The sequence below is a fragment of the Bos indicus genome, chromosome 15 (assembly GCF_029378745.1).
Source record: "Bos indicus isolate NIAB-ARS_2022 breed Sahiwal x Tharparkar chromosome 15, NIAB-ARS_B.indTharparkar_mat_pri_1.0, whole genome shotgun sequence".
NCBI classification, from domain to species: domain Eukaryota; kingdom Metazoa; phylum Chordata; class Mammalia; order Artiodactyla; family Bovidae; genus Bos; species Bos indicus.
Genome location: NC_091774.1, coordinates 14996751 through 15010702, shown reverse-complemented (window position 1 = coordinate 15010702; position 13952 = coordinate 14996751).

Genomic DNA, 13952 nt, shown 5'->3' with positions numbered 1-13952 from the left:
GCAGAGACATTGCTTTGCCAACAAAGGTCCATCTAGTCAAGGCTATGGTTTTTCCTGTGGTCATGTATGGATGTGAGAGTTGGACTGTGAAGAAAGCTGAGCGCCAAAGAATTGATGCTTTTGAACTGTGGTGTTGGAGAAGACTCTTGAGAGTCCCTTGGACTGCAAGGAGATCCAACCAGTCCATTCTGAAGGAGATCAGCCCTGGGATTTCTTCGGAAGGAATGATGATAAAGCTGAAACTGCAGTACTTTGGCCACCTCATGTGAAGAGTTGACTCATTGGAAAAGACTCTGATGCTGGGAGGGATTGGGGGCAGAAGGAGAAGGGGACACCAGAGGATGAGATGGCTGGATGGCATCACTGACTCGATGTACATGAATCTCAGTGAACTCCGGGAGTTTGTGATGGACAGGGAAGCCTGGCATGTTGCGATTCATGGGGTTGCAAAGAGTCAGACACAACTGAGCAACTGAACTGAACTGAATTGATTTATAATGTTGTATTAGTTTTAGGTGTACAGCAAAGTGATTCAGATATGTGTGTGTATATATATATATATATATATATATATATATATATATATATGAAAAGTGTTAGTTGCTCAGTTGTATCTGACTCTTTAAGACCCCATGGACTGTAGCATGGCAGGCTCCTCTGTCCATGGAATTCTCCAGTTAACAATACTGGAGCTGGTTGCCATTCCCTTTTCCAGGGGATCTTCCTGACCCAGATTTCGAAGCTAGGTCTCCTGCACTGCAGGCAGATTCTTTACCATCTGAGCCACCAGAGAAACCCATATATACATACATATATATTCTTTTTCAGGTTTTTTTCCATTATATGCTATTATAAAATAAGGAATATAGTCCCTGTGCTATGGAGTGGGACCTTGTTTTTTTAACTGTTTTATATACAGTAGTGTGTATATGTTAATCCCAAGCTCCTAATTTATCCCTCCAGGTACTTTCCCCTTTGGTAACCATAAGCTTGTTTTCTATGTCTGTGAGTCTTGTTACTGCTTTATAAATGAGTTTGTTTGTATTATTATATATATATATATTTTGTTGTTCCACATATAAATGTGGAACTGTGGTGTTGGAGAAGACTCTTGAGACTCCCTTGGACTGCAAAGAGATCAAACCAGTCAATCCTAAAGGAAATCAGTGCTGAATATTCATTGGAAGGACTGATGCTGAAGCTGAAGCTCCAATACTTTGGCCACTTGATGTGAAGAACTGACTCAGTGGAAAAGACACTGATGCTGGGAGATTGAAGGTAGGAAGGGAAGGGGAAGACAGAGGACGAGATGGTTGGATGGCATCACCGACTTGATGGACATGAGTTTGAGTAAGCTCCGGGAGTTGATGATGGACAGGGAAGCCTGGCATGCTGCAGTCCATGGGGTCAAAAAGAGTCGGACATGACAGAGTGACTGAACTGAACTGAACATATAAATGATATCATATGATATTTGCCTTTTTCTGTCTGACTTATTTCACTTAGTATGATTCAGTTCAATTCAGTTGCTCAGTCATGTCCAACTCTTTCCAACCCCATGAACCGCAGCACGCCAGGCCTCCCTGTCCATCACCAACTCCCAGAGTTCACCCAAACTCATCTCCATTGAGTTGGTGATGCCATCCAACCATCTCATCCTCTGTCATCCCATTCTCCTCCTGTCTTTAATCTTTCCCAACATCAGGGTCTTTTCCAATGAGTCAGCTCTTCATATCAGGTGGCCAAAGTATAGGAGTTTAAGCTTTGACATCAGTCCTTCCAATGAACACTCAGGATTGATCTCCTTTAGGATGGGCTGGTTGTATCTCCTTGCCATCCAAGGGACTCTCAAGAGTCTTCTCCAACACCATAGTTCAAAAGCATCAATTCTTCAGCACTCAGCTTTCTTTATAGTCTAACTCTCACATCCATACATGACTACTGGAAAAACCACAGCCTTGACTAGACAGACCTTTGTTGACAAAATAATGTCTCTGCTTTTTAATATGCTGCCTAGGTTGGTCATAACTTTCCTTCCAAGGAGTAAGCATCTTTTAATTTCATGGCTGCAATCACCATCTGCAGTGATTTTGGAGCCCCCCAAAATAGTATGATTACTTATCAGTAATATGTTAAATGCAAAGATAGGCACATATCAGTAATATTTGCATGCAAAGATGGGCACAATAAAGGACAGAAGCAGAAGACACTAAGATATCTTAGTATCTAAGAAGATACTAAGATACTAAGCAGAAGATACCTAATAGAAGCAGAAGATACTAAGAAAAGGTGGCAAGACTACACAGAGATCTTCATGACCCAGATAACCATGATGGTGTGATCACTCACCTAGAGCCAGACATCCTGGAATGTGAAGTCAAGTGGGCTTTAGGAGGCATCACTATGAAAGAAGCTAGAGGAGGTGATGGAATTCCAGTTGAGCTATTTCAAATCCTAAAAGATGATGTTGTGAGAGTGCTGCACTCAATATGACAGCAAATTTGGAAAACTCAGCAGTGGCCACAGGGATGGAAAAGGTCAGTTTTTATTCCAGTCCCAAAGAAAGGCAATGCCAAAGAATGTTAAAACTACCACACAATTGCACTCATCTCATGTACTAGCAAAGTGATGCTCAAAATCCTCTGAGACAGGCTTCAACAGTACATTAACCAGGAACTTCCAGATGTTCAAGCTGGATTTAGAAAAGGCAGAGGAACCAGAGGTCAAATTGCCAACATCTGTTGGATCATTGAATAAGCAAGAGAGTTCCAGAAAAATATCTACTTCTACTTTATTGAGTATGCCAAAGCCTTTGACTGTGTGGAGGACAACAAACTGTAGAAAATTCTGAAAGAAATGGGAATACTGGGCCACTTTATCTGCCTCCTGAGAAACCTGTATGCAGGTCAAGAAGCAACAGTTAGAAGTGGACATGGAACAACAGACTGGTTCCAAATCAGGAAAGGAGAATGTCAAGGCCATCGCCCTGCTCATTTAACTTAAATGCAGAGTACATCATGCAAAATGCTGGGCTGGATGAAGCACAAGCTGGAATCAAGATTGCTGGGAGAAATATCAACAACCTCAGATATGCACATGACACCACCTTCATGGCAGAGAGTGAAGAGGAACTAAATAGCCTCTTAATGAAAGTGAAAGAGGTGAGTGAAAAAGCTGTCTTAATTGACTCAACATTCAAAAAACAAAGATCATGTCATCTGGTCCCATCACTTCATGGCAAATAGATGGGGAAACAATGGAAACAGTGACAGACTTTACTTTTTTGGGCTCCAAAATCACTGCAGATGGTGACTGCAGCCATGAAATTAAAAGAAAAACTATGACCAACCTAGACAGCATATTCAAAAGCAGAGACATTACTTTGCCAACAAAGGTCCGTCTCATCAAAACTATGGTTTTTCCAGTAGTCATGTATGGATCTGAGCACCAGCGAATTGATGCTTTTGAACTGTGGTGTTGGAAAAGACTCTTGAGAGTCCCTTGGACTGCAAGGAGATAAAATCAGTCAATCCTAAAGGAAATCAGTCCTGAATATTTGTTGGAAGGACTGATGCTGAAGAGGAAACTCCAATACTTTGGCCACCTGATGTGAAGAACTGACTCATTGGCAAAGACCCTGATGCTGGGAAAGATTGAAGGCGGGAAGAGAAGGGGATGACAGAGGATGAGATGTTTGGATGGCATCACCGTGGACATGAGTTTGAGCAAGCTCTGGGAATTGGCGATGGACAGGGAAGCCTGGCATGCTGCAGTCAATGGGTTCAAAACAGTTAGACATGATAGTCACTGAATTGAACTGAACTGAATGTTTTAAATGCAATAGTAACTCACTTCCTACATATGCTAACACTAGAAGCAGAGGGCATAGATGTTAGTTCTATAAAATTCAGACACTGCAAAGAAAAGCTACTTTATAAATGAATACTTCAAATTCTAATTTACATACCCAGATCCTATGAGTTCTATTATCTTGATTAAGCCCCCAAGAGCTGGTCAATTCTGAGGCACTGAGAACATTGAGTTCCTAGTAACATATACTCTGCTTTCCCCACCTAGCAGTAAGTCCTCTCTGGGCATCCAAGCTTCCTTCTTTCTCCCTGCATGTCACCCTTCTCTAACCAAATCATGATTATTTCAATTTTAACTTCAAACTCTACTATCATAAGTAAGCAAAATAATAATTATTTCCCAGGGCTACCTCTCTGGGGCACAGAGGGGTCAGAAAATCAATAGTATAGTGATTATAGTCATTTTTCAATTCAAAACTGCTCATTGAACGCTCAAACAGAGCTTCCTACTCAAAATAAATCACCTCCAATATCCCACCATGCTACCTTTTTCTATATCCCAACCCCCAACCCAGCTCCTGATGCCAGGTCACCAAGGTGATATCCCAGACTGCTCTGATGATGTTTAGATTTTGCATGGAAGATCCACATGCCACCTTCACTATGAAACGCTTCCTCCCTGTATATTTGAGACCACAGAGCAAGAGTTATTGCATTCTTTTCACTTCATATTAAAGCTCCCAGTGACACAGTTATTATGTCATTCACTCTTTATTTTGAGTCCTTCCTCCAAAGACTGTCAGACTCATCCAAAAAAATACACCTCTAGGAGCCTATCTCCTCATCCTCTGGAAATCTCTCTGCTTCAGTTAGGATGAAGTTGAGCTGCTGTTTCAAAGAGACAAACAATGGCTAGAGAAGTCAAAAGTTGATTTCTGTCATGAAATAGTCCAGAGAAAGCAGAATTGCCAACCTGAACACTTGGGTTCATATCTGGGACAGGAGATTGCTTCAGTTCTCACCATCTCCTCACCACTGGGAAGGAGGAAATGGGTTGGGAGGTGTGAGTGGAGTGCTGGCTGCTGTTTCCTAACCTCCTTCCACACAAAGCTTGTGCCTCCTGACTCTGTATCCAGTCTGGCAGATTCCTTCCCTAGCTAATGTAACACCATAAGAGTTCAAAGCCAGCTATTGTTCTCTGAAGGGGAAGATGCTACTTTACCCTTGCCCCCTGATGTATTGGGCTTCCCTGGGGGCTTAGACGGTAAAGAATCTGCTTGCAATGCAGGAGACCCAGATTTGAACTCTGGGTCAGAAAGTTCAGCTGGAAGAGGACATGTCTACTGATTTCAGCATTTTTGCATGGAGAATTCCACAGACAGAAGAGCCAGGCGGGCTCCAGTCCATGGAGTTGCAAAGAGTTGGGCTTGACTGGGCACACACACACACACACACACACACACACATCTGATATATTGTCACTTCCCTCTGCCTCATCAAATTCTCATTCCTCAAGGGATGACTGGAACTCTCACCTACTTAAAGGTGCTCGTACTCATCTGAATTAGGCAGATCTCCATATCATCCATTTAAAAAGAAAGAGAGTTAGAGGAGAGTGGAATAAAAAGATGCTTAGTAACAAATTCACTTTGTTTATTATTCATGGGCTCTGTTCTGGGTGCTGGGGATTGAGACAAATTAGGCAGACCTGGCTCCTGGACTGGATATCTTCCACATCTAATCTGATCTCCATCTTTCTCCATGTTCTTCTCTGCCAAATGACATCAGTGAACATCCCTGACCCTGGCTTCTCAGCAGATTTGGAGGGGAAAGGAGAGTGAAGCAGGGAGTATCTATGACCCTGGCTCCCTTTCTGTGGTGTCAGCTTGGGTTGGCTGTCTCCCTCAATTAAAAGACATCACTCCACTCCAGGTGTTTGCAGCTTTCTCTTCCCCCAGCTCCAGTGGCTGCTCCCTTCTCTCTTACCCCTTCAGGCTGAGGATATCCATGACCCTGCCCTTAGCTCTGGGGTACTGAACTATCCCCTGTGGTTTTTCTACATCCTCCCCTGACCAACGCAACTAGCCTCAATTGCAAGCCCTGCTCAAAGTGTCCTTTGACAGCTTGCCATCTTTCCCCCTTGGGACTCTGACTGATGGAGTACCTCTTCTTGGGGCTTAGTGATTAGCAGGAGGGGACAGACAACAAACATATAATTACAAGTTGTGATGAGATCACATCAGTGGATGGCATCAAGGAGAATAACAGGTTGGAATCTATTAATAAGTTAGAGAGGATGGAGGTGATATTTTAGCCAAGTTCTGGAGAATGAAAAGAAGTCAGAAGTGGGTTCTAGGCAAAGGAGAAAGTGTGTACAGAGAATCTAAAGTGGGAGCAGGTTAGGTGTGTTCAAAAAATTTTAAAAAGGAAAGAAGGGAGGCAGGAAGGAAAGAAAACCAATATTGCTAAGTGATACAAGATAGAGTTAAAGAAGTCAAAGATATTTGTTTGTGGTAAGTTTTTTAAAGTATTTTTTCACTCCAGATATCACTAAAAATCATATCTGGACTTATAATCACTCCTTCCTTAACTCCTCAACTATGAACATTTCAGTTTAGCTACTATTTAGTGACATTTTAAATTGCCACATGAAATATGATTCTGGTAAAATAATTAGACATTTAAAGGAAAATCTCATTTTAGCCTGAATCCAAAATACGGTTCACCCAAACACTTCCCTAAACCCCCTGCCTCTCACTGCTCTTCTAACTGAAGACATTGTTGTTCATTCAAATACTAATTAACTAAAGACCTCTAATGGCTCACCTTCCACTGATGTCTGCCTGACTGGGCTGAATGGCAGGTAAGTCCCCAGCCTGAGACTGTCATTTAAGAGCCCAAGGAATTCAGCCTTTTATAAAGGCATTTTAAAATTTGCTGCCTTGAATAATGACTTAGAAGACCTAATTCCTTCTCTCAGAACTTTCTACAGACAGGCCCTTGGCTTAGGGCCCAGTCCCCTCACCCTCTGTCTTTCTGCTGAAGGAGCAAAACTAGAGAACAGTAGGGTCTAATCCGGCTCTGACGGTCTTTAAGACTGGGTTGTAATCAGTCTTCCTGGGAAAGACTTGGCCTCTTTGAAATAAAAGATCTGGTAGACTACTCTGAACCAAGCTTTCATAATGAGAAGCCTCTCTCTGCTCAATTCACTGTTCTCCTATGTCTTCCCCTCTTCTAGTTCTATACTTGGAAAGAGCAAAACTCCAGCCATTAGGAGATACACCAGTTGGTCTAGTTTGAAAGAGTTGTATCATGTATGCATGTGTGTATCATCATGGTGTACATCACATCCCTGGTACATACTTATCTTATAACTGGAAGTTTGTACCTTTTGACTGTCTTCCTCCCGTTCCCTCTCCCCACAACCCCTCACCTCTAGTAAGTACAAATCTGATTTCTTTTTCCATGAGTTGGTTGTTTTTGAAGTATAAGTAACCTACAACCCTATGTTAGCTCCTCTCACACAACCTCATAACTTGATACACGTTTCAAAATGATCACTACAATAAGTCTAGTTATGAAATGTCACCATACAAAGATATTACACAATTATTGACTATATTTCCCAACACATACAGTTCATACCAGTGATTCATTGATTTTGAAACTAGAATTTTGTCCTTCTCAATCTTCTTTATCTATTTCTTACCTACTCTCACCCCTCTCCCCTCTGGCAACCACCTGTTTGTTCTCTGTATTTACACCCCTGATTTCTATTTTGATATACTAGTCTATTTGCTTTGTTCTTTAGATTCCACATTTAATTGCAGTCATACAGCATTTGTTTTCCTCTGACACTTCACTTAGCATAATACCATATAGGTCCATCCATGTGCACACATATACATACACATATATGCAATGGGATCTTGTATTATATTATACATACTGTATACTATGCTGTTGTTCTTTAGTTGCTAACTTGTGTATGACTCTTGGTGACCCCATGGACTGCAGTAACCCCAGGCCCCTCTGTCCTCCACTACTTCCGGAGTTTTCTCATAGTCATGTCCATTGAATCAGTGATGCTATCTAATCATCTCATCTTCTGTCACCCGCTTCTTTTCCTACCCTCAAAAGATTGAGGAATCAGAGCTTTTTCTAATGAGCTGGCCCTTCACATCAGGTAGCCAGAGTCTTAGAGTTCCAGCTTCAGCAACAGTCCTTCCAATGAATATTAAGGCTGATTTCCTTTAGGACTGACTGGTTTGATCTCCTTGCAGTCCAAGGGACTCTCAGGAGCCTTCTCCAGCACAATTTGAAAGCACTGGTTCTTCAGCATTTAGCCTTCTTTGGTGGTCCTACTCTCACATCTGTACGTGAAAGTGTTAGTCACTCAGTTGTGTCTGATTGTTTGCGACCCCATGGACTGTAGCCTGGAAGGCTACTCTGTCCACGGATTTCTCCAGGTAAGCATAGTGGAGTGGGTTGCCATTTCCTTCTCCAGGGGATCTTCCTGAACCAGTAATCAAGCATGGGTCTCCTGCACTGCAGGCAGATTCTTTGCCATCTGAGCCACCAGGCAAGCACACCCATACATGACTACTGGAAAAACCATAGCTTTGACTATGAAGACCTTTGTGGGAAAAGTGATGTCTCTGCTTTTTAATATGCTGTCTAGGTTTGTCATAGCTTTTCTTCTGAGGAGCAAGCATATTTTAACTTCATGGCTGAAGTCTATGTCCACAGCGATTTGGGAGCTCAAGAAAATATAGTCTGTCAATGCTTCCATTTTTTCCCCTTCTCTTTGCCATGGAGTGAAGGGACTGGATGCCACGATCTTAGTTTTTTAACGTTGATTTTCAAGTCAGCTTATTCATGTTCCTCTTTCACCTAATCAAGAGGCTCTTTAGTTCCTCTTTGCTTTCTGCCATTAGAATGGCATCATCTGCATGTCTGAGGTTGTTGATATTTCTCCCAGCAATCTTAATTACAGCTTGTGATTCACCCATCCTGGCATTTTGCATGATGTACTCTGCAAAGAAGTTAAACAAACAGATGACAGTATACAGCCTTGATGTACTCTTTTCCCAATTTGGAACCAGTCCATTTTTCCATCTCCAGTTCTAATTGTTGCCTCTTGACCCAAATACAGGTTTCTCAGGAGACAGGTAAAGTGAATTTCTTTAAGAATTTTCAACAGTTTGCTATAATCCACACAGTCAAAGGTTTTAGCGTAGTCAAGGAAGCAGAAGTAGATGTTTTTCTGAAACTCCTTTGCTTTCTCCATGATGCAAGGAATGTTGGCAATTTGATCTCTGGTTCCTCTACCTCTTATAAGCCCAGCTTGTACATCTAGAAGTTCTTGATTCACTCCTGAAGCCTAACTTGAAGGATTTTGATCATAACCTTGCAAGGATGTGAAATGAGCAAAATCGTATGGCAAATATATATCTTTTATACTATACCATATTATATTATATTATATTTATGACATCTTCTTTATCCATGCATTTATTGCTAGGCACTTGTGTTGTTTCCATTAGTTATTGCAAAAAATGCTGCAATGAACACAAGTATGCATGTTCAGTTCAAATCAGTTCAGGATGGGGAACACACGTACACCTGTGGCGGATTCATTTTGATATTTGGCAAAACAAATACAATTCTGTAAAGTTTAAAAATAAAATAAAATTAAAATAAAAAACAAAAAACAAATCAGTTCAGTAGCTCAGCTGTACCCGACTCTTTGTGAACCCATGAATGGCAGCACACTAGGCTTCACTGTCCACCACCAACTCCCAGAGTCCACTCAAACTCATGTCCATCAAGTTGATGATGCCATCTAACCACCTCATCCTCTGTCAGCCCCTTCTCCTCCTGCCTTCAATCCTTCCCAGCAACAGGGTCTTTTCCAGTGAGTCAGATCTTCACATCAGGTGGCCAAAGTATTGGAGCTTCAGCATTAGTCCTTGCAATGAATATTCAGGACTGATTTCCTTTAGGATTGACTGGTTTGATCTCCTTGCAGTCCAAGGGACTCTCAAGAGTCTTCTCCAACACCACAGTTCAAAAGAAACAGTTCTCCAGTGCTCAGCTTTCTTTATGGTTCAACTCTCACATCCCTACATGACTACTGGAAAAACCATAGCTTTGACTAGACAGACCTTTTTCAGCCAAGTAATGCCTCAGCTTTTTAATATGCTGTCTAGGTTGGTCATAGCTTTTCTTTCAAGGAGCAAGGGTCATTTAATTTCATGGCAGCAGTCACCATCTACAGTCATTTTGGAGGCCCCCCCCCAAAAAAAAGTCTCTCACTGTTTCCATGGTTTCCCCATCTATTTGCCATGAAGTGATGGGACAGGATGCCATGATCTTTGTTTTTTGAATGTTGAGTTTTAAGCCAGTTTTTTCACTGTCCTCTTTCATCTTCATCAAGAGGCTCTTTAGTTCCTCTTCACTTTCTGCCATAAGGGTGGTGTTACCTGCATATCTGAGGTTATTGATATTTCTCCCGGCAATCTTGATTCTAGTTTGTGCTTCATCCAGCCCAGCATTTTGCATGATGTACTCTGCATTTAAGTTAAATAAGCAGGGTGACAATATACAGCCTTGATGTACTCCTTTCCCAATTTGGAACCAGTCTGTTGTTCCATGTCCAGTTATAACTGTTGCTTCTTGACCTGCATACAGATTTCTCAGGAGGCAGGTAAGGTAGTCTGGTATTTCTATCTCTTTAAGAATTTTCCACAGTTTGTTGTGATCCACACAGTCAAAGATTTTAGCATGCATCTTTTGTAATTAGTGTTCTTATTTTCTTCCAATAAATACCCAGGAGTAGAGTTGCTGTATCCTATGGTAGTTCTATTTTTAGCTTTTTGTGGAAGCTCCAAACTCTTTTCCAAAATGCTGCACTAGTTTACATTCCTACCAGCAGTGCCAGAGGGTTTCTTTTTTCTCCACATCCTTGCTAGTACTTATTTGTTGTCTTTTTGGTAATAGACATTCTGACAGGCACAAGGTGATATCTCATTACGGTTTTGAGTTGCATTTCCTTGATTGAACATGTTTTCATGTGCTTGATGGCCATCTCCATGTCTTTTTTAGAAAAATATCTATTCAGGTCCTCTGCCCATTTTTCAGTTAGGTTGTTTGGTTTTTGATGTTGAGTTGTATGAGTTCTTTATATATTTTTTATTTTAACCCTTTATCACATACATTGTTTTCAAATATTTTGTCCCGTTCAGAAGATGACTTTTCCATTTTGTAGACAATTTACTATGCCATGGTAAAACTTTTTAGTTTGATGTAGTCCTTCCTATTTGTTTATTTTTGCTTTTGTTTCCTTTGCCTGAGGAAACCTGTTCAAGACAGATGTCAAATACTGCCTGTGGTTTCTTCTAGCAGTTTTATGATTCCAGGTCTTACAGTTAAGTCTTTAATCCATTTTTAATTTATTTCTGTGTATTACTTGAAAAAGTTGTCCAATTTGATTCTTAAGAGTATCAGTTTCTGACTGGTGTTTTTCCAGTTAATTGATCAATGGAGAAAATTCTGCACTGTGCCTGAAGAGAGAAAAGTGAGAATAATCAACACTGATTTTTTTTTTAAATAAACTAGAGCTAAAGATCACATTAGTAAAATGAGATTAATAAACATTATAAGTAGACGCGTATCTTCCTCACTTAGGTTCTTTGAAGAACAAATTACAGAATCATAATTCTCATTGGGAATTATGTGGATAAACAATTATAAAGAATGAAAGAGAAAAAAGAGAGAAGATTAAGAAATCATGGAGGAAGGGAAGAAGGGATTACCCAAAGAGTGAGGAAGGGAAGAAGGGATTACCCAAAGAGTAACACTAGAACCTACCAATAGATCTTATATGGAAATGAAGAGGGGGTTTCCGATGGTCAAATAAATCTGAGAAATAGTAAGTTAACAAAGGTCAACAAATTTCTCTACTCCAGGATTTCCTAGGAACTTTAAGATGCCAAAGCACACAAAAAGTAAAATACAACATTTTTCATTTTCTCAATTTTTTTCATTTTCTTTCCTTATGTTCCCCAAATCTTTGATGATGGAATCTCCCTCCACTCCATCATTATCTCTTGCTGAACGACAGGGAAGCCTGGCATGCTGCAGTCCATGGAGGGGTCACAAAAAGTCAAACGTGACTGAGTGAGTGAACAACAAAAATCTTATGAGCTAAATTGCTTCCATCATGTCCAACTGTTTCCAACTCCTTGGACTGTAGCCCACCAGGCTCTTCTGTCCATGGGATTTTCCTAGCAATAATACTGGAATGAGTTGCCATGCCCTCCTCTAGGTGATCTTTCCAACTCAGTGATCGAACCCACATCTCACATCTAGCATGTATTGGCAGGCGGGTTCTTTACCACCTGAGCAAAACAGCCTGAGAGGCCCCGGCATACTGAGAAAAGTCCAAGGGATACCTACATCTATTTCTTACCCAAAACTTCCAATGGCCCCTGTTGCTTACAAAATAAAGCCCAAGTACCTTATCATGGCCTGGAAAACCTTACTACCACCCACTCAGCCTCTTACCCACTGCTTCTCCCCCATAAAGAGTGTTTTAGCAACCCCAGCCCATTTGTGATTCTCCCTAAATACATCATGAAGTACAAGAAGAAAAAGGAGAGAGGGGGCTAACAGAAGGAAACAGAAAAAAAGAGTATGTCAAATTGAGGAAGTGCTCAGTAGAGCCAAGAAATACCTTTTTTTTTTTTCTTTTTAATGCTTTGATAGCTGGGGCACACCAGTGACCTCAAAGAGAACAGTTCAAAGAATTATGGGGGCAGAAGCTCAAAGAATTCTGATAGCATAGACGAATGAAGCAGAAATGGAGAGCAGAAACAGCTCAGCAGACAACTGTCGAGTAACTTAATCATTAGATGAAAAGAAGCAATACTTTGACTTTCAAGAGAAAGCCAAAATAAACAATGAAAGTTTTTAGGAAGTTAAATATTTAGGATAGTGTTTGATAGGAAAAAAAAAAAAAATTGAGACACTGACACTATAGGCAAGGGATATGCCATCTTTAAGACCAAGCTCATCTACATGAGAAATCCCTCTTTGAGCAACCCTCCAAACATGCTCAAACTAGGTGAGAGGGCATTGCGTGTCACACAGGACACTGTGCACACCCCTATCACAGCAACAATCTTTCTAGATTGAAAGTCTTTGTTTATGGATCTTCTCATCACATACACTGTAAGGCTCTTGCTGCTCTTATAAGTGATCACAAAATTAGTGGCTTAAAACAAAACTTTATTATCTTACAGTTCTGGGCATCAGAAGCCCAAATAGGTCTTAAGGGCTAAAATCAAGTTGTTGGCAAAACGGTTCTTCTGGAGGATCTAGGGGAGAATCCATATCATTGCTTTTCAGCTTCTAGAGGCTGTCCGCACTCCTTGACTTCGACTTTGACACTTGGTCTTCACATCACCTGGATCTCTGCTTCCATTATCACATCTCCTCTCCTCAGATTCTGATTTTACTGCTGCATCTTTCCATTATTAAAAAAAAATTGAAAGTGTTAGTCACTCAGTGGTGTCCGACTCTTTGCAGCCCCATGGACTTCCCATGGAATTCTCTAGGCAAGAATACTGAAGTGGGTAGCCATTCCTTCTCCAGGGGATCTTCCCAACCCAGGGATCGAACTCAAGGGTCTCCTGCATTGCAGGCAGATCATTTACCATCTAAGCCACCATTATAAGGGAAGACCCATTATAAAGACCCTTGCAATTACACTAGACCTGCCAGATAATTTGGGTAACCTTTCTAAGATCTTTAACTTAACCACATCTGCAAAATCTCTTTTCCCAAGGAAGGTAGCATATTCACAGACTGGGAAGATCAGGATGTGGAATTTGGGGTCGGCTTTTATTCTCTCTACCTCACCCTTCAAGGGCAAGTCTATGCCTCAGTCATCTGTGTATCCCAAATTCCCAGATCATAGTCTGTGCTCAATCAACATTCATCATCCTCTCTGTCTGCACTTTGTACAGTGCTTTTATGTATTCTCTTTTCATTCCGTTTGCACAACTACACGCTTTGAGAGGGAAAATGTTGATTTTTAGGGGAAAGTGCTGTACTAAATTAGAAATAAAAGGTCAAGGT